The sequence below is a fragment of the Nicotiana tabacum genome, chromosome 1 (genome assembly GCF_000715075.1).
Source record: "Nicotiana tabacum cultivar K326 chromosome 1, ASM71507v2, whole genome shotgun sequence".
In the NCBI taxonomy this organism is placed as follows: Eukaryota; Viridiplantae; Streptophyta; class Magnoliopsida; order Solanales; family Solanaceae; genus Nicotiana; species Nicotiana tabacum.
This window is the reverse complement of record NC_134080.1, coordinates 47,638,895-47,661,148: the sequence shown is the minus strand read 5'-3', so window position 1 is coordinate 47,661,148 and position 22,254 is coordinate 47,638,895.

Genomic DNA, 22,254 nt, shown 5'->3' with positions numbered 1-22,254 from the left:
TTTTTGGAGAACGATATCCGCAACACCTCTCTAGATGAAGGAATCAAATTTTGGAGGATTTGCACACTGTATCGATCTATGTCATGTGCGGGTTTTCCCCCCAGTGGGAGATCCTATGGAGAAGCCTTTCTTCACTAATTATTGTCTTGGTGGGAGAAAGCGCATGGGAAGTTTCTCGAGAATAACTTACAAGCTTTGGTAGACAATGTTGGGCTAAAGTCTACAACTCCTGTAGGAGGTGAAGATCAATGTGTCGGAAAGATGCTCTCAAAAGTTAAAAAAATATCAACTCCAATCCCAAAAGTAGTTACGCAACCTAAAAAAAGGAAGCTTAAATCCTTAAAGGCAGCTTTGAATGAAGTGGTGTGCACTTCAACAGCTATAGAGACACACCCTCTAGTTCTTCCATTTAACACGCGTGTTCCTCAAGACACAAGCCAGAGTACCAATGAAGATCAAAATTGGAAAAGGAAACGGCCTAACCCAGTAGAGATCGTAGAGGTTCAAAGTGTTGATAGTCCCTCAAGAACGCATACAGCTTGTAACAAAGAGGTAAATACAATCGCCTCGCTCATTCCCTTTTTTTAGGAGTAGCTTCACTATAAATTACTTACTTTCTTTGCCTTTTCTTTATGCAGTTAAACACCATTGGGCATCCAATGGTATCCCCATGTGACAAGCCACAAGTGAGTGATGAATCTATTGGAGAGCCTACGTGTAAAGTGAAGTCATCGTCAAAGGCATCATCTCTTCCTCATGACGAATCCCTAAAAAGACAAACTCCAAATGAGATAACTCGCATTTCACCAATGACAAATACGGAGGTATCTATATTTGAAGGAAAAAACATTGTTTTCAATCGCAAGAAAGAATTCATTTTGGGACTTTGGGAGGATATTTGCAATAGGCTCTCCAAAACTCGTCTGGAATTGCTCTCATCTTATAGGGAGCAGATCATTGAGATTTTCGAGGATATGAAGAAGACGAATATTCTGAATTTTTCTCCATTAGAAGATTTACTGAATTCTCTTTTTGAACTTGTCACATCATATGACCAAGAGCGATCCAATATGACTGATAATACGAGTGAAGATGAGAAGCTAGAGCTGATTTCCAAAGCTAAAGAGCGTCTCGAATCGTTCAAACTTGAAGCAAGTGAGCAAGTCAAGAAAGTTTTCTCTAGTGAAAAGAAATTGAAGAGAGACGTGAAGAAGTTGCAGACATTACAACAAGAGAGGGAGAACCTCGAAGGTGTTATAGAAGCGACTCAAAAGGAGGCTGAAGAGATTCGGAAACAAATTTCAACTGCCGAGACTGAGGTCTCTTCATATGACAACGTAAATTTGTTGATTGTTGATGATTCGGCCAATTTGGAGGAGAAGAAGAAGAACTTGGAGACTAGTTGTCAAGAATTGATCAACTACAAATTTTGTTTAGATTTGGCTGTTAGCATTATATCCCCTTTTATTTTTTATATTAGGTTGACCTAGTGGATATTTATTTCATCTTAGATAAGATTGTTTCTCGTTTGCTTTACATTACCCGACATTTATCTTAGTTGCATAATTTTTTTGCTTTACGCACTTGTAACGAAAGATTCATATCTTGTCGTGGGAGAGACAAAATAATGAACCATTTGATTTTTCAAAAATTAGATTTCAATATTTAAAATATATCCAAAATTCAGAATCAAGCACCTTCAGAATCGCCCTAGATAATATTTTGGAACCAACTTTAGATCCCACCACGTTGAAAATTTCAGATTTGCGCAGTCTCACCAAAAATTTCATATCTCGGTGTAAAAATATCGAAATTGCAAACCGTTTGATTTCAAGAAAACTAGACTTCAAGATCTAGAGCATATACGAAATTCTAAATCAAACAACTTCAGAATCGTCCCAAATAATATTTTGAAACCAACTTTATATTGCACCTCGCTATCAATTCCAGATTTGCGCAGTCTCAGTAAAAAATCATATCTTGGTGTAGGAACGTTGAGATTATGAACCGTTTGATTTCATGAAAACTAGACATAAAAATCTAGAACATATCCAAAATTCTCAATTAAATAGCTTCAGAATCGTCCCAGATAATATTTTGAAATTAATTTTAGGTTCTACCACATTGAAAATTTCAGATTTGAGCGACTTCGCCAAAAGTTTTGTATCTTGAAGCAGGAACGTCAAAATCATGAACCATTTGATCTACTGAAAACTTAACTTCCAAATATATAACATATCCAAAATTCAAGATTTAATGCTTTACGTATACATTCAGATAATATTTCGAAATTAAGACTAAATTACGATACACCGACAATTTCAGATTTGCGCGACTTCACCAAATATTTTGTATCTTGATATGGAAGCCTCGAGATCGGGAGACGTCTTACTTGCCATAAATTGAAATTTAAGAACCATATTCTCACAAATATCTTGGGGTTCAAATCTCACTGAATTTGAAACGTTGCGCCAAACAATTATTTCCTTATACTTGTGTTTCATTTTGATGCCTCGCTTCTCTTCCTCCCCCTTTTTTTAGGCAGAGGGCGGACTTGGAGACCAACAAACTTGAAGGTTTGGTGAACCTGAATACATAGAGAATCTCTGGACTTCAATGCAAGTATTTGACATCCTTCTAAAATCGGCCCATTGAAGATATCAATTTACTAAGGAGGGTTGCCCCCTTTAAATCAAATGAGATCAAAGTTCAACAGGAGAATGACATTTCAGCTTGATTTTGCATTCCTCCATACTTCACTCGAACAACAATTGGGGCAATATGTATCTTTTGAACTTATGCGACTGAACTTAGAATGAAACTCTAAGCTGCCTACGTACCCCGGTGAAGAGGATCAAGTCATACCGTAGTTAAGACTGGGTAATTTTTTTTATATGTCTTAACTTTTGCCTAGGCGACCTCTTTCGAAGTTTTCAACCTAGCGGACTCTCTATTTTTTTTTTTGCTTCCTAACTTTTGCCTAGACCGCCTCTTTTGAGATTTTCAACCTAGCAGACTTCTTTTTAGGCCGTACACAGTTTATACTCTTGCGGGCCAGGAGTGTAGTAACATGCACTTTAGGCTCGTGTGTCGAGAAGCGTCGTGACTTGCAGTTTAGGCTCATACGTCGAGGAGCGTCATGACTTGCAACTTCATGGATAATACTTCTTCAAAAACTTGCCGTTGATAGGGCCGATTCTCATACCATCTGCATCAACCAGCTTGTAAGCCCCACTTGAATAAGCTTCTTGTACGACATATGACCCATCCCATTTTGAAGTGAACTTCCCTACAGGTTTATGGGAAGTAATTATGGGTCTTCGTACGGCAAGGACTTGATCTCCTACTTGAAAGGATCTCGGACGAACTCTTTTATTGAAGGCGCGAGACAATCGAGCTTGATAACATTCAAGACTCTATTGAGCTTCCAATCTCTTTTCATCAAGAGCTTCCAACTCTGCTAATCGAAGTTGAGCATTTTCTTTATCAGTGATCCCTTCTTGAATAGCCAGTCGTAACGAAGGTATTTGACGCTCAAGTGGCAAGACAACTTCGACTCCATAAATGAGTGAATAAGGAGTCGCATGTGTTGGCGTGCGATGAGTCATTCTATATGCCCATAGAGCTTCTTCAATACGGTCATTCCAATCTCGTTTGGATATGGAGACAACTTTCTTTAACAAGTTGCATAGAGTCTTGTTGAATGCCTCAGCTAGACCGTTGGCGGTAGCATTGTACATCGAAGAGTTACGTTGCTTGAAGCCAAAGAGATAACAAATCCTGTTCATCAACCTATTATCGAATGGATTTCCATTATCCGTTATTATGTAACGAGGAATGCCAAAGCGATAAATAATGTTTACTCGGATGAAACTTGCAACATTTTCCTTTTTTACTTCCTTAAGAGCAACAACTTCAGACCATTTTGAGAAGTAGTCAGTTGCAGCCAAGATGTATAGGTTCCCACCAGAGGACTTTGGTAGTGGTCCAACAATATCCAATCCCCAAGCATCAAATGGCCAGGATGCAACAGTCGGGTGCAACACTTCAGGAGGTTGATGAATAAAATTCGCATGGAATTGACAAGCCTTGCATCTTCGAGCGTAGTCCAAGCAATCTTTTACCATTGTTGGCCAATAATATCCCATCCTTTTTATATGGAAGTGGAGCTTTGGTCCAGACTGGTGTGACCCACATACCCCAGAATTTGCCTCTTGCAAAGCTTAGAGAGCTTCTTCTTCTCCTAGGCATAGCAATAGTACTCCCTCGAACGACCTTCTGTATAGAGTATCCTTATAATAAAGGAAGCGAGGTGTACGACGACGGATTTCAGTCCTTCTCCTTGGATTTTCTGGAAGTATACATAGCATAAGTAGTCGATGATGGGTTGTCGCCATTCTTCTTTCTCAACTTCAGAAACAGCAACAAGATGCTTGAGTTCGTTTTCTTCACGTTCGACATCATTTGGTGTCGGTACTACCCATTTTTGGCAGAAGGTAACTTGCGCTTGGTTAGGCAGGGTTAATGATCAAGTTAGAGCAGCTAAAGCATCAGCCTTCTTATTTTCTTTCCTTGGTACATACTGAATAGTCACATCGCTGAGCCACCCCATCAACTATTTTGCGTAATCATGATGTGGGCGTAGTTCAGGCTTCTTGACCTCGTAACTACCCAAAAGCTGATTGACCACTAACTGGGACACACCAAAGACTTGCAATTGCAATTGCTTCATATCAACAGCCATTTCAAGCCCAAGTATTAATGCTTGATATTCAGCAACATTGTTGGAACAGAGTTGTGTCAAGGTGAAAGAGTAGGGAAAGACTTCACCTTGAGGAGTGACAAATACTATGCCAGCCCCGGCTCCTCCACGATGCACAGCACCATCAAAGTACATCTTCCATGGACGTTGAACTTCAACGACCATTGCATCCTCATCAGATAGTTCATCAGTTAGTTCCCAGTCATCAGGTATCAGATGATCTGCCAAGAAGTCTGCCAATGCTTGTCCTTTTACAGCCTTTTGAGGGATGTACAAAATCTCGAATTTTTGAAATTGGAGGTACCATCTCGCTAGTCGATCACTAAGAATAGGTTTTGACATCACGAACTTGATGGGGTTTGCTTTAGAAACAAGACGGACAACATGAGCTTGAAAGTAGTGCTTCAACTTTTAAATTGAGAAAACTAGCGCTAAACACAACTTTTCAATTGGCGAATAATTCAACTCGTTAGGTGTCATCATCCTGCTCAAGTAGTAGAGAGAGTTTTCTTTCCCCTCACTATTTTCTTGGGCCAATAGTGCTCCAACAGACCTTTCCTGCGCCACAATGTATAGTATCAACGACTTTTCAGGTATAGGAGCTGCTAAAACTAGAGGCTTCATCAAGTAGGTTTTGATACTTCGAAGGCATTTCTACAAGCTTGGTCCCACTTGAAAGGAACGCCTTTCTTCATGAGGCAACTAAACGGTTGGCACCTCCCAGCCAGGTTTGATATGAATCTTCTAAGGTATGCTAGCTTTCCTTGCAGACTTTTCAATTCATGGATATCTCGAGGCTCAGGCATTTTCAAAATGGCATCCACTTTGGCTTGATCAATTTAGATCCCTCAATGTCGGACAATGAAACCAGGGAACTTTCCAGAAGTAACTCCAAAGGCACATTTCAACGGATTCATCCTAAGTTGGTACCTATAGAGCAATTCAAATACCATCCTCAAGTCTTTCATGTGGTCTCCCTTCTCTATTGATTTCACCACCAAGTCATCAACATAGCATTCAACATTCTTGTGGAGAAGATCGTCGAAAATATTCTACATAGCCTTTTGGTAAGTAGCACCAGCATTCTTCAAGCCAAAAGGCATTACCTTGTAGCAATAAATACCCTGTGAAATGCAGTAAGCTCTTCATTTTTTGGTGCCATGCGAATTTGGTTATAGCCCGACGAACCGTCCATGAAAGACATTGCCTCAAAACCAGTAGTAGCATCGATCATCAGCTCTGGAATAGGAAGCGGGAATTCATCTTTGGGACATGCATTATTCAGGTCCCTGAAGTCGAATGCATACTCGAATCTGGCCATTCTTCTTCCTTACAGGGACAATACTTGAAACCCATGTTGGGTATTTTACTTCCCGAATAAATCCAACTTCAATGAGCTTGTTAACTTCAGTTTCAATCAGGGGAACCAAGTCCGGCCTAAAACGCCTTTGAGCTTGTTTAACAGGGCGAGCACCTTTTTTACTGCAAAGTGATGGACTGCTACTTTCGGGTCCAAGCCAGGCATCTCTTTGTAACTCCAAGCAAAGACATCTTTGAATTCTTTGAGTAACTTAATATAAGTGCTCTCTTCGTCAGCTTCTAGTAAAACACTTAGGTAGGTGGGTCTTGGTTCCTCATCGGTGCCAAGGTTAACTTCTTTTAAGGCATCAACTATCGTCTTCACTCCTTCTTCAAGTTCAGGTGGAGCATCTTTCGCATCTTCATCTTCTTGAGGGTCCCCATCATTGAAGGATATGTGATAACACGGCGAAACATCCTCCAATTCCGCATTATCTTCCATTGAAGACGAAACACCATTCTCGCCTTGTATAGTGATATGATACAAAGAACCTACACTTTCTTCATCTTCGTCATGTTCCTTAGTGTAGACCACAATATATATCTTTACCTTCAGTACTTCTTCACATGAAACCACCAGTTTTGTTTGTCGCCTCATTCTGGAAGGAACCAAACTTTGGAAATCCTTAGAGATCTTATGAATTTTGGGTGAAGCGGGTGTTCTTGTATTTCGATGATTTCTCTGGAACTTATTCCCCTTCTTTAATGGACCCAATCTCTCAAATACAGAAGTTCTCACAGTTGATTTTCCAAGCCGATCAAAGACAGAAGGCCTATTAGAAGCGGCAGATTTGTCTTCTACACTAATATATAGTTGGTACTCGCCCTTCTTATTGAGATGCGCACTGGTGATGGTTCCTTGTATCCCAGACCTTCACGTGGTTGCCTCGTTGCAGTTTCTGATGGGAGCTTCCCTAACTTTGACGGCTCATTGGGATTGTATCCAGCTTTTGCAAATAGCTTGTAAGCGTTAGGATCAAAACCTTCATCTGTTCGCTTTGTAGGGAGTGCCACATTCTGCAAACGATTTGGGGCTACAAACCCTGCAAGCGACTTTGAGGGTAACTTTACTGCCTCAATTCATTTTACCGGGAAAGTTAACTCCCTTAGCGTCTTGGTTTGGAGATTATATGATTCACCCTCGTCTTTATTCCTTTTAGGGACATATTGGAGCGTGTGACTTACTTTCTTTCCATAAGATGCAATACCCCCTTTATGAGATTTATTCACGTTGGCGGGTACCTCCTCAATAACAACTTTGGCTTTACCAATAGTCACCTCAGCTCTTTTAGTTATGGGTTCGTCATTCTTGCTTTTCATACCATCATCAACTTTCAGCTCCTTCACAATGCGGTTCTTCAAGTAGAACTTTGCATCGGCGAAGTGTGACTCAGCCTCGGTGAATGGCTCATCATCAACAACTACCGTCTTCTCGACTTTGCCCTCGTAGTATTTCAAACATTGATGGTAGGTAGATGAAACAACTTTATTCTCATGTATCCAAGGCCTCCCAAGCAAAACATTATATGAAGTCTTCATGTCGATCATATGCAGCCATGCACTTGATTGCATATCTTCAATAGTGATTCCCAGCCTGATCGCGCCTATGGCTCTTTGTCCCCCTTGGTTGAATCCTTGGATCATCACACGACTTTCTGAGAGTTTGTTCATGGGAATACCAAGTTCTTTCACAGTATGGATTGGCAAAATGTTCACTGAGGATCCTCCATCAACCAAAATCAGATTTATCCTTTCATCGCGCATATAGCCAACCAGGTACAATGGGCGGTTATGAGGAGTGTCACCTAGCAAAAGATCATCATTTGTGAATGTGACCTTTTCCTCACAAGCATTAACTTCTTGAGGCGTGGACTCGATGGGATTTTCCGAAGATGGTGCCAACGGTAGGTCATCACTCTTTTCTTCCCCTTTGTCAGCATGGCAACATGAGGCATCAATGCCCTCCTGGGAAATCTTCGTGCGGAACCAACTTGGTAAAAACTCCTCCAAGGTCACTGGATTTCGTGGCTTTTGAGGGTGGTGCATCTCCACTTTTGCTTTCTTCAAATGCCTAACCGGATTCATTTTTATTGGTCTTTTTACCATCATCCTCCTTGTTGGTTGTTCCACTGATTCCTTTTGTGGGCTCCTTTTGTGGTGCCTACGACGAGTCACCAATGTCCAACCTTCATCATCATCAGGTAGGTTGACTTCAGCTTTGTCTCTCTCCAGTAATTCTTCATTTTTACTTTCTTTAAAATCACATAATTCATCCGGACTGAATGAGCCAAAGGTGATAGAGATTTGGTTTGCGCTTGCTTTCTCATCTTCAAGTACAATCTTCTTTTCGCGAGACAAATCCGTGACTTTATCCTTGAAGACAAAGCACTTCTCCAGAGGGTGGCTTACAAGTCGATGATATTTGCAGTAGTTCGGGTCATTTGTTTTCCCAGCTTCATTTGGTCGCTTCATCTCCGGAAACTCAATGAGATTTAACTCGAGGAATTCTTCGAAAATGGCTGGCACATCAGAATCCAGGAATGGGTATTCTTTTTCCTGCATTTCTTTTATAGTCAACTTTCCACTTGACTTGTCTTGAAAAGAAGTGGATTTCATACTCTGACTCTTGCTCACCTTCGTCGTGAACTTCATTACCTCTTGTCACATCTTCTCTACTTTTGTCACGACCCCAACCCCGGTCGTGATGGCGCCCAACACAATGCTAGGCAAGCCCGACCAACTAACATCTCACAATCTCTTTCTTTATAATTCAATACCGATTTTCGGGATTTAATACCAATTTAATATAAATAGAAGTATGAATTTAACAGATGAAATGTGCGGAAACCATAATCATGAAAAACAAAATCTCTGTAAATCAGCCCACTAATCTGGTGTCACAAGTCTGAGCCTCTAATACAAGGTTTCAACAATCTAATACAGAATTATGTCTAAAATGCATATATATATATATATATATATATATATATATATGTTGCGGCGCGCAACCCGATCCATATCATATAAAATATCCTCACTATTGGGTCCTCGACCCCTCTTAGTCATTTAAAAATCACAGCCTCTCGGGCATAATGTACGGTCGGGATCTCAGCCCTCATATCTCTCTCTATTTATGACTAACATTTCGAAAATCCGGTTCATATCATTCTTAAACAATTGGAAACATGACTGAGGATATAAATTCTTTAACAAAGTAAGTGAGGAAAACCAGTCAAAAATCCCCTAAGGGTTCTACAGGTTGGCACAAGGTCCCAAGCATGGCAACAAGCCCAATCACAATAATAAAGTATATGTCTGAATCAAAAATGTAGTAAAATATCATTCGGGATGGACCAAGTCACAATCCCCATAGAATTGAACCTCACGCTCATCACACAGCGTGTATCTCAACTTAGTATAGCACTACGTTGTGCAAATCCGGGGTTTCAAACTCTCAGGACATCATTTAAAATCATTACTCACCTCAAACTGGCCAAAACCCTAGCTCGCTATGCCCTTGCCTCTCAAATTGGCCTCCAAGCGCGTCGAATCTATCCAAAAATCAGAACGCATAGGTCACAATATGCTAAGGGAACATAGCCCAAGCGAAAACATTTGAAAAATATCAAAAATCTTGAAATTAGCAAAATCCGAGCCCCGGACCCACGACTCGGAATCGGGTAAAATTTACTTTTTCAAAATCCTCATACCCTCACGAGTCTAACCATACCAAAATTATCCAATTCCGATACCATTTGGTCCTTCAAATTGTCATTTTACATTTTTGAAAGGTTTCACAATTTTCTTCCCAAATTCCATCCCAAATCATGAATTAAATGACGAATTCAGTGATAGATTCATGTGTTCTAGCCAAATCTGAGTTAAAATCACTTACCCCGATGAATTTCTTGAAAACCCTTCGAAAAATCGCCAAAATTCGAGCTCTCTAGGTCAAAATATCAAATAAAACCCAAAACCTCATATTTATATAGAGTACCCTTCAAGTCAAACTCATGCGGCCGCGTCCCACTTTATGCGACCCGCGTCCCTCTCCATGAGGCCGCACTCTATGGTCACGCGGTCCGTGTCAGTGAAGTTCAGAGAAGCTGCCAACCCATTCATGTGGCCGCACAACAACTTTGTGTGGTCCGTGCCAGTCTTCATACGGCCGCATTCTAACTTTGTGCGGTCCGCATCACCGTGCGGTCCGCGCGACGCCTACCGTGGCCGCGCCCCTGCAGTCCTCTTGGACCTGCTACAGCTCCTGCATTTTTCTTTTATATTTTTCAACTCCAAACTTCCGTTAGCCAACCGAGATCACCCTGAGGGCCCCTGGACCTCAACCAAAAGCACCAACGTATCCTAAAACATCCTCCAAACTCGTTCCAATCCTCAAAACACCTCAGACAACATCAAAACCATCAAATTACATCGAATTCAGCCTAAGAACTCCAAGAACTCTTGAATTATGCTTTCGATCAAAAGTCTATCAAATTTTGTCCGAATGACCTGAAATTTTGCACACACATCCCCAATGACACAACGAAGCTACTGCAACTCTCGGGATTCCATTCCGACCCCTATATCAAAATCTCGCCTATCAGCCGGAAATTGCCAAATATCAATTTCGCCAATTCAAGCCTAAATCTTTTCTACAACTCCAAAACTCATTCCGATCGTGCTCCTAAGTCAGAAATCACCTCCCGAAGCTAACCGAACTATCGAAACTCACATCCGAGTCCTCTAACACATAAGTCAACATCCGATTGACTTTTTCCAACTTAAGCCTTCTTAAAAAAGACTAAGTGTCTCATTTCTTACTAAATCCTCTCCGAACTCGAACTAATAAACTCGATCACATAAAACACGGATAACGAAGCGTAAAGAAGCTGAAATGGGGGAAATGGAGAGGTAACTCATGAGACGACTGGTCGGGTCGTCACATCCTCCCCAACTTAAACAAACGTTCGTCCTCGAACGAGTCAAGAAACATACTTGAAGCCTCAAACAGATGAGGATATCTGATCTGTATCTCCCGCTCGGTCTCCCAGGTAGCCTCCTCCACAGGCCGACCTCTCCACTGCACTTTCACAGAAGCTATATCCTTTGACCTCAACTTCCGAACCTGATGACCCAAAATAGCTACTGGCTCCACATCAAAGGTCAAATCATCATCCAACTGAACCGTTCTGAAGTCCAAAACATGAGACGGATCCCCAATATACTTCCGGAGCATAGAAACATGAAATACTGGATGCACACTCGACAGGCTGGGTGGCAAAGCAAGCTCATAAGCCACCTCCCCAATCCTCTGAAGCACCTCGAACGGCCTAATAAATCGCGGACTCAACTTTCCTTTCTTCCCAAATCTCATAACACCCTTCATGGGTGAAACCTTCAGCAAGACCTTCTCACCATTCATGTAGGATATATCTCGAACCTTCCGGTCTGCATAGCTCTTCTGACATGACTGAGCTGTACGAAGTCTTTCCTGAATCACCTTCGCTTTCTCTAAAGCATCCTGAACCAAGTCTGTTCCCAATATCCTAGCCTCGCCAGGCCCGAACCAACCAACTGGAGATCTACACCGTCTCCCATACAAAGCCTCATATGGTGCCATCTGAATGCTGGACTGATAGTTGTTATTGTAGGTAAACTCTGCAAGCGGCAGAAACTCATCCCAAGAACCTCCAAAATCAATAATACAGGCGCGCAACATGTCCTCTAGTATCTGAGTAGTGCGCTCGGATTGTCCGTCCATCTGAGGATGAAACGCTGTGCTCAACTCTACCTGAGTACCTAACTCTCTCTGCATGGCTCTCCAAAACTGTGAAGTAAACTGAGTACCTCTATCTGAGATGATAGAAACCGGAACACCATGCAACCGAACAATCTCCCGGATATAAATCCCTGCCAACTGCTCTGAAGAATAGGTAGTACACACAGGAATGAAGTGCGCAGACTTGGTAGCCGATCCACAATCACCCAAATAGCATCAAACTTCTTCAAAGTCAGAGGAAGTCCAACCACAAAGTCCATAGTGATTCTTTCCCACTTCCACTCGGGAATAACCATCTGTTGAAGCAAGCCACCCGGTCTCTGATGCTCATATTTCACCTGCTGACAATTGAGACACCGAGCTACAAATCCCACAATATCTTTCTTCATTCTTCTCCATCAATAGTGCTGCCTCAAATCCTGATACATCTTCGCGGCACCCGGATGAATGGAATACCGCGAGCTATGGGCCTCCTCCAGAATCAGCTCTCTAAGCCCATCCACATTGGGCACACAAATCCGGCCCTGCATCCTCAACACACTATCATCACCGACGGTTACATCTCTGGCATCATCATGCTAGACTTTGTCCCTAAGGACAAGCAAATGCGGATCATCATACTGATGCTCTCTGATGCGATCATATAAAGAAGACCGAGAAACCACACAAGCCAACACCCGGCTGGGCTCCAAAATATCCAACCTCACGAACCGATTGGCCAAGGCCTGAACATAAACTGCAAGAGGTCTCTCCCCAACTGGAATATATGTCAAACTCCCCATACTCACTGCCTTTCGGCTAAAAGCATCGGCCACCACATTGGCCTTTCCCAAATGGTACAATATAGTGATATCATAATCCTTAAGCAACTCCAACCATCTTCGCTACCTCAAATTAAGATCCTTTTGCTTGAACAAATGCTGAAGACTACGATGATCAGTGAACACCTCACAAGATACGCCATACAAGTAATGCCTTCAAATCTTCAATGCATGAACTATGGCAGTCAACTCCAAATCATGAACGGGGTAGTTCTTCTCATGGCGCTTCAACTGCCGAGAAGCATAAGAAATAACTTTACCCTCCTGCCTCAACACACAACCAATCCCAACTCTTGAAGTATCACAATACACAGTATATGAACCTGAAGCTGATGCAAAAACCAACATTGGAGTTGTGGTCAAGGCTGTCTTGAGCTTCTGAAAGCTCTCCTCACACTCGTCCGACCATACGAATGGAACACCCTTCTAGGTCAACTTGGTCAAGGGCGATGCAATGGATGAAAATCCTTGAACAAACCGGCGATAATAGTCTGTTAACCCAAGAAAGCTATGAATCTCTATGGCTGAGGATGGTCTGGGCCAACTCTGAACCGCCTCTATCTTCTTCGGATCAACCTGTATACCCTCGCTGGACACCACGTGCCCAAGAAAGCCACTGAACTGAGCCAAAACTCACACTTGGAGAATTTTGCATAAAGCTTCTCCTCCCTCAGTCTCTGCAACACAACTCTCAAATGCTCCGCGTGCTCCTCCTGACTACGCAAGTACACCAGAATATCATCAATGAATACAGTAACGAACGAATCTAGATAAGGCCGAAATACACTGTTCATCAAGTGAATGAATGTTGCTGGGGCATTGGTTAGCCCTAAGGACATAACAAGAAACTCATAATGACCATATCTGGTCCTGAAAGCAGTCTTAAGAATATCTGAATCCCTGATCTTCAACTAGTGATAACCCGAACGGAGATCAATCTTGGAGAACACCCTCGCTTCCTAAAGCTAATCAAATAAATCATCAATGCAAGGAAAAGGAAACTTGTTCTTGATTGTTACTTTGTTCAATTGCCTATAATCAATGCACATTCTCATTGTACGATCCTTCTTCTTCACAAACAGAACGGGCGCACCCCAAGGTGAAACACTAGGCCGAATGAACCCCTTATCTAGGAGTTCCTGAAGTTGTTCTTTCAATTCCTTCAACTCTGTTGGTGCCATACGATATGGCGGAATAGAAATGGGCTGAGTGCCCGGCACCAGGTCAATACCAAAATCAATATCCCTGTCCGGCGGCATGCCCGGCAGGTCTGCAGGAAAAACATCGGGAAAATCCCTCACAACTGGGACAGAATCAATACTAGGAGTCTCGGCTCCAACATCCCTTACAAATGCTAGATATGAAAGGCAACCCTTCCCAACCATACGCTGGGCCTTCAAGAAAGAGATAACTCTACTAGGGATATAATCAGTCATACCACGCCACTCGATCCGCGGTACACCCGGCATAGCCAAAGTGACTGTCTTAGCATGACAGTCTAGAATAGCACAACACGGAGATAGCTAATCCATGCCCAAAATGAAATCAAAATCCACCATGCTCAATAGCAATAGATCCACTCGGGCCTCCAGACCCCCAATAGTCACCACACATGACCGGTATACACGGTCTACAACAATAGTATCGCCCACAGGGTAGATACAAGAACAGGTAAAGCAAGAAACTCATGGGGCATACCCAAATAATGAGCAAAGTATGATGACACATAAGAAAAGGTGGAACCGGGATCAAATAATACAGAGGCATCTCTGTGGCAGACTGAAACAATACCTGTAATGACAGCATCTGAAGCAATAGCATCTGGCCTGCCAGGAAGTGCATAGAAACGGGCCTGACCGCCCCCCGATTGACCTCCCCTTGCTGCCTGACCTCCACCCCTAGCTGGCTGGGCGGGTGGTAAAGTAACTGGAGCAGAAGTCGAGGGCTGACCCCTTTGCTGATACTGACCATCGCGAAGTCGAAGACACTGCCTCCTCATATGCCCAAACTCTCCGCACTCGTAACAACTACCCGGTGCTGGAGATGGGGACTGAAGGGAACCCCTGGCACCAGAATGGCCAGAAGAAGGACCTGCCGCGGAAGAACCCTGGACTGATGGGGCAAGAGTTGAACTCTGAGCTGGAAGGGCGCTGAGTGATGACTGGCCCTATTGCGACCCATGATAATCACGACCCGAGGATTCCCCATGATACTTTGGACGGGCCGACTGAGCGGGCCTAAAAGAACGACCTCCACCCTGCTGGAACTGGCCCCTCGAAGGAGCACCACTGAAACTTCCAGAGCCTCGAGGCCTCTTGGCCTCCCTCTCCTCTCTATCCTGACGGCGAACCACCTCAATCTCCCGAGTGATATCAACCACCTCCTCGAATGTAGCACCTTATACCCTCTCTCTAGTCATTAAGATACGGAGATGGTAGTTAAGGCCATCCACAAATCTCCTGATCCTCTCCCGGTCGGTTGGAACCATCTGTCACACCTCCCTTTTCACCTACACCCCGGGGAGGGTATAATAAAGGGAGTTTTTTCCAATTTAAGTGACAATCGAAACGGGATTATTTTAATTAAAATTCAGAGTCGCCACTTGGGATAATTAATGGTGTCCCAAGTCACCGGTTCAAATCCCGAATCGAGGAAAAGATTGACTCTGTATTACAGTCTGCGAACACAGAAATCCGGGTAAGGAATTCTGTTAACTTAGGAGGTGTTAGGCATTCCCGAGTTCCGTGATTCTAGCACGGTCGCTCAACTATTATAATTGGCCTATTATCTGATTTTAGTACATGTTTAAACCTATGTGCAAATTTTAACTTAAACCGCTTTTCTTTATTTAATTTTTTAAGAAAAATTCAACGTCATCTAAAACACGTCTTGAACCCCGTCACATAAATGCACCCGCGCGTGACGTATTTTATCCAAAATTGTTGATATTTAGATTTGGGTCACATAAATGCGTACCCGAGTTTAGGAAGATAAATTATTAAAATAACGTGCCTAAAGCAACTACGCACTTTCAAATTTGCGAGGGCCATGGAAAATTACACTAATGGCACGCCTCGATTTCTAAAGGATTAAAATTAGTTATATGCAGGCTATGGATTATGAACAAAATATATTGCAAAAAACCATCTTCAATAGGAGAACTATTGTGGATACATCTGCGGTACATTACTGCTAAAGTAAACATTTGCTCCAATATGTGCAGAAAACAAGCATATCAAAATTGTTTGACATAGGTTCAGGTGAAACCAAAATAGAAGAGATCAAAAGATATTAAATTCTTTATTGACAAAATATCGTGAGAATATTCATAGGATTTAATAATATGAAACATGGCCATTTCACAAGTAGATATACGATACAACACATCATTCAGGCATCTTTAAAGTTAACCGCTAATATAATAAATAAAGGCACTAATTTGACAACTACATACAACACATCGTTAACACATCTAAAGAACACAATGATATAAATAGCAATACTTTTCAACTTTAGCTAACAATTTCCATAGCTTTTGTTGTTTACTTTCCAAACAATGAGTTTTAAATTCAAAGGAAAATCATGTACTTCTTCAGCAACCTTCAAATAAATCAAAAGGCCTTAAACTTAAACTCACGTTTCTAACTAACCAAAGATAATAAAATATTTTACGTCAAACAAATACAGGGATGCAAAATCGACAATAACCAAACTAGCTGAGAAGATCAACACTGATACAGTAGTATTATCAAAGTGCTAGAAAATAGGAGCTGACCTTATCTTCCAAATTCAAACAAAACAACAGCGGCAAAGTCAAACAGGAACCGCAAGCAAAATCGAGACCTCGAACCGGAAACCTCAGAACTACGTTCTTCGACGACCTCGAAACTCGCCGGAACAGTTTTGGAAGTGGACTATTTGGGGCGTTTTATAGGGTGTTTTTCAGGTGGAGAAGATGAGCTCTCATGGCTCTTTCATGGTGGATGTTAAGCTCTAGATGTAGAATTTTTAGGAGGAAGAAGACTCTCTTTTCGTTGGTTGTCCGTGTATATCCAGTGTATATCGAGAGTATCTCTAGTGTATATAGAATGTATACTGACTGTATATCGAGTGCATACCTCCTGTCTCCGTTAAGAAGAAGCCATCTTTTTTTCCTCTCTATCTTTTGAACTTCCTCCTCCTCTTCCTCCAGCTCTCTAATCTCTAAATAGGCATCAAATTAGTGCATCTTCCATTACAGATTATACTTTTAACTTCTTTAATTATACACTAGTTAGTGTTATTATTTAATTTTCATTAGTGTTAGTTTTACCTACCAATATAGAAGCTTCCTAATTAGTTAGGTAAGACTCTTTTTTTCATTTTTTTTTAAATAAAACCTAAATTAATTTCTATCCCCAAATTATCTTAGACAATTAAATTAATTAACCCTAATAATTATTACAACTAATTAAAAACCAAATTAAAAGAAAATTGCCAAAATTTGAAAATTAAAGAGTAAAATGTAACGTGACTATTTTTTATGATCTTTTTCTATTGTTTCAACAACACCTTACTTAATTAATCTAAAAATGTAAAATAAAATCCAAAATGCAGATGCAATATATATATTTTTTTGTATTTTTCATAATCTGAAATACTACATAATGCATTTTAAAATAAGATAGAAATATTGCACAATACCAAAGCTAATCCTAATTAATTAAACTAAATATAAACTATTTTTGTGTTTTTGAAATTATATAAAGATAAAAATAAGGTACTATTTTTTTAAATTGTTTTTTATGAAAAGTACATAAACTAAAATACTTGTTTGTAATTTTTATTTTTCTTGTAAGAAAATAAAATAAAAGAGTTAAAATGAGTTGAAAGAGCTATATTAGGCCTAAATTAAATATTTACGTGCTAAAATATAAAAATTTTGGGGAAGGTCAAAAATTACATGTCTACAGCTGACCCTCTTTGACTGGAAACGTGAAGAGTTTTCAGACAAGGAACGACTAGACATGTTTTTTGACCCGACCCTTATTTAAAGTGACCAAAACTTAAGAGAAAAAAGAAATGTGACCGAGCCCTGGTATTTGGGCTGCCTACATATCCTTGGCTATAAAGGAATCAGGTCACGTGTAGTTCAAAAGTGAGTGAGATGATTGAGTATGCCGAGGTGGAAAACCAGTTGAGGTGCCGTTCCGTCGAGGTTCTGATCCGCGGTCCTGTTATTACATCAAAATGAAAATAAAACTAACTAAGTCTATCAATTATGAGTTACAAGATTTCTATCTACATCTTCAAACTCGATCTTGCAACTCTTGTTGCCATGTTGACTTGTATTCTCCCGGTGAAATCCATTGTTGCCGCTTTGCACCGACTTCTTGAAATGATCTCCCTCTCGCTATGCTAGTACCTGATTACTGATCCTTTAAATGTCTCCATCTTGATCATTGTCGTCTTCCTCTGCTCTCTAAGCGAGCTCTTGACTTCTTGATCTTGAATGTATTTCTCTTGATTTTTGTTGTATTCCTCTTGATTTTTGTTGTATTCCTCTTGATTTTTGTTGTATTCCTCCGCTCTCCCGGCAGGTTACTGACTACTTGACTTAAAAAGGTATTCCTCTGTTCTCCAGGCGGGCTTCTGACTTCTAAGAAAACAAACACCACGAAGAAAATTTCTTGCCCTCATAGTGGTTGGGCATCACATTATCGGATATTAATAAGAAGTTGAAAACTACAATTTGAATCATGATACCTTTATTTTTCAGGCGGGCTCCTCACTTCAAAACGTGAAATGTATCCCTCTGTTATCCAGGCAGGCTCCTGACTTCGACATTTGAAATGTATTCCTCTGTTCTCCAGGCGGGCTCCTAACTTCTCTATTCTCCAGGCGGGCTCCTGACTTCAACACTTGAATTGTACTCCTCTGTTCTCCAGGCGGGCTCCTGACTTCAAAACTTGAAATGTATTCCTCTGTACTCCAGGCAGGCTCCTGACTTCAGCAAAATAGATACAACAAAGAAAATCTCTTGCCCCCGTTTGGTGACTGAGCATCATACTACCAGATATTGATAAGAATTTGAAAATTAGAACTTGAATTTTAATACCTCTGTTCTTCAGGTGGGATCCTGACTTCTGAAACTTGAAATGTATGCCTCTGTTCTCCAGGCGGGCTCCTGACTTCAACACTTGAATTGTACTCCTCTGTTCTCCAGGCGGGCTCCTGACTTCAAAACTTGAAATGTATTCCTCTGTTCTCTAGGCAGGCTCCTAACTTCAGCAAAATAGATACAACAAAGAAAATCTCTTGCCCCCGTTTGGTGGCTGAGCATCATACTACTAGATATTGATAAGAATTTGAAAATTAAAACTTGAATTGTAATACCTCCGTTCTTCAAGTGGGCTCCTAACTTCTGAAACTTGAAATGTATGCCTCTGTTCTCCAGGCGGGCTCCTGACTTAAACACTTGAATTATAATAACCTCCGTTCTACAGGCGGGCTCCTGACTTCATCAACTTAAAATTTAACAACCTTCATTCTACAGGCGGGCTCCTGACTTCTCCAACTTAAAATATAACAACCTCCGTTCTACAGGCGGGCTCCTGACTTCTTCAGCTTAAAACATAAACAACCTTCATTCTACATGCAGGCTCCTGACTCCAACTTAAAATTTAACAACCTCCATTCTCCAGGAGGGCTCCTGACTCCAACTAAAAATTTAACAACCTCCATTCTACAGGCGGGCTCCTGACTTCATCAGCAATTACTTCCCTCAAACTGGTGTTTTCACTTCTTTGAAACCTGCCGGGGATAACACTGCTGGGGAATTATCTTCCTTCTTTAAGGCTAGTTACTTTCCTCCTTTTAACAATGGTGGGGATGATATTGATTCAAAGACCACTACCCTTAAAACTTGGGTTATCTTGCTTCTTCCAAGATTGCTTTCTTTAAAACTTGTATTGCCTTCTCCCGTAAACTGCTGGGGATTCCATTTCCTTCAAAACTTGTGTTATCTTCTATCTTCCCCAAGTGGGTATCTGATTTCAAGAAAATTTTCGCAATGAGAGAAAATTTTCTGCCCCAGTTTGATAATCTTCTTTGTGGCCATGTCTTCCCGCTGTCAATAACATTTCCTTTCTCTGCTTCAAATCAAAGAAAAATTTGTTAGTTTAAAACGTGGTGAGTGGTCGTGCCACTCCTGCTGGGGATGGTTTTTCCCTTTTTCCTTTCCCTGGTTTGCGTTTTATTACAAAACTTGTTGGGGATGATATTATTTGCTGGGGATGGTTTTTCTTTTCTCTTCCTTCCCCGCTCTGTGTTGTTCGACCATCGCAGAACTTGGTGGATAATCTATCGGAGTTGTTCCTGCATCTCGCAAATCTGCTGGGGATCCTCTTGGAATTTGATCCATAACTTTTCAACTGTTGTTTTTTCTGTTTTTTTCCAACTTGCCCTGGAAATTTGGTCCTCTTGGAATCTAGACCTATTCATCATTTGGTCTTGCGACAAACTTCTTTTCGCTTTGTCGCCTTATCTTTGGCCTGTCCTATTCGCATTTTGCTTTGTACCATTTTGGCAACTGGTAGTAAGCTCTGAAAAATCTTTCTCAAAACAAACTGCTCGAGGAAAAATTCTTAAAACAAAAGAAATGAAAAGTGATGATTTCAAAAGATGGAAAAAGAAGAAGTCTTTCCGAACGAATGCTGGGGAGAAGAAAAGGAAAAGGACTAATCTGAATGATATAACCGATCCCAACGATCATGTCGTGCATTCCGGATTAATCAACTCAGTCTATTTGTATCAATCAATCTTTCTGGTGGCCTCATTTCGCTGGGGGATATGCAGGCGCCGAACTCTTTTTGCAAAATCAACACTTTTGCATTGCTTGATGCCTCGACGGATCCTTTCCGCCAATCTTATCTTGTCGCCTCATAGTACCCTTCGAGGGGTTTTCACTAATAAGACTCTCTCATTTATCTCAACTCCCGTCGCCTTCTGGTGCCTATGAAGGCTTTCACCATAAGACTCTCTCATTTTGTTTCTCTCAGATTTCGTCGCCTTACGGTGTCTGTGAAGGTTTTCACCATAAGACTCTCTCATTTTATTTTCTCTTTCTCAGCTGGGGATTGGAGTGTCGCCGATAAGATTCTCTCTACTGGGGATTCCTTAGGCTATCAATTCCGTCGGCTCATAGTCCTCTTTCAGTCGGGGATCAGTGTGTTATTCTCGGCTTTCATTTGCTTGCTCGGCATCTCTCGGATACTGATCGGGAGGTCTTTTTGGACATCAAATATGGATTTTTGTGTGGGGCTAAAAGGAAAAGGATATCAAAATATTCAAAATAACTTTAATGGGTAAAACATTACAACTCTCGGAATCAAACCTTTTTCCACAATTTAAAAAGTAACTTCTGCCCCAGTTTTCTTGTTTGGGGGATTTTTTGATTTTTTTTATACTATGACCGAGCCGTGAGGCACCTACGTATCCTCTTTGAGGAATCAGGTCGAATGTAGTTCATTTGATTCCTTTGTATTTCTTTTTCTTGTGGCTTTTCTTTTTGTTTTGTTATTATTTTTTCTTCCTTTTCTTTCTTTCTTTTTTTTTTTCATTTTCATTAGTGATTCCAAGAGAGGGGTATGAAAGAATAAATAAGGCTCAAAGTTGGAGGCAAAGGTTAAAGTGTTTGGATAGAAGAAAGAATTGCCTCCGTCATTTCATTCTCCGATAAATGCCAAGTACAAACAGACAAACATCAATTGCAATCAAAGGAATTACACATAATATCTCTTGACTGCGTCAGAATTGATAGCCATGTCGATGCATCTTCCCTAGACATCTGTCAGACATAAGGCGCCATTGGATAACACTTTAGTCACAATAAACGGCCCTTGCCAATTCGGGGCGAAGTTGCCTTTTTCTTCGGCCTGATGTGGCAAGATTCGTTTCAGCACCTGCTGTCCTACTTCAAATTTCCTGGGACGCACCTTCTTATTATATGCTCTTGCCATCCTCTTTTGATACAACTGGCCATGACATACTATTGCCAATCTCTTTTCATCAATCAAGCTCAACTGCTCCAATCGGGCTTTGACCCATTCATCATCATCAATCCCAGCCTCAGCGATAATTCGAAGGGATGAAATTTCTACTTCTGCCGTTATCACTGCTTCAGTTCCGTATACCAACAAATAAGGAGTTGCACCTACTGAAGTGCGGACAGTAGTGCGATATCCCAACAATGCAAATGGAAACATTTTGTGCCATTGCCTGGACCCTTCTACCATCTTCCTCAATATCTTCTTTATGTTCTTGTTGGCTGCCTCAACCGCGCCATTCACCTTGGGACGATACGGGGTGGAATTACGGTGTGTAATCTTGAACTGTTGACATACTTATTTCACCAAACTGCTGTTAAGATTAGCGCCATTGTCCGTGATGATCACTTTAGGGATCCCAAATCTACAGATGATATGGGAATGAACGAAATTCACCACTGCCTTCTTGGTTACCGACTTGAAAGTTTTAGCCTCAACCCACTTGGT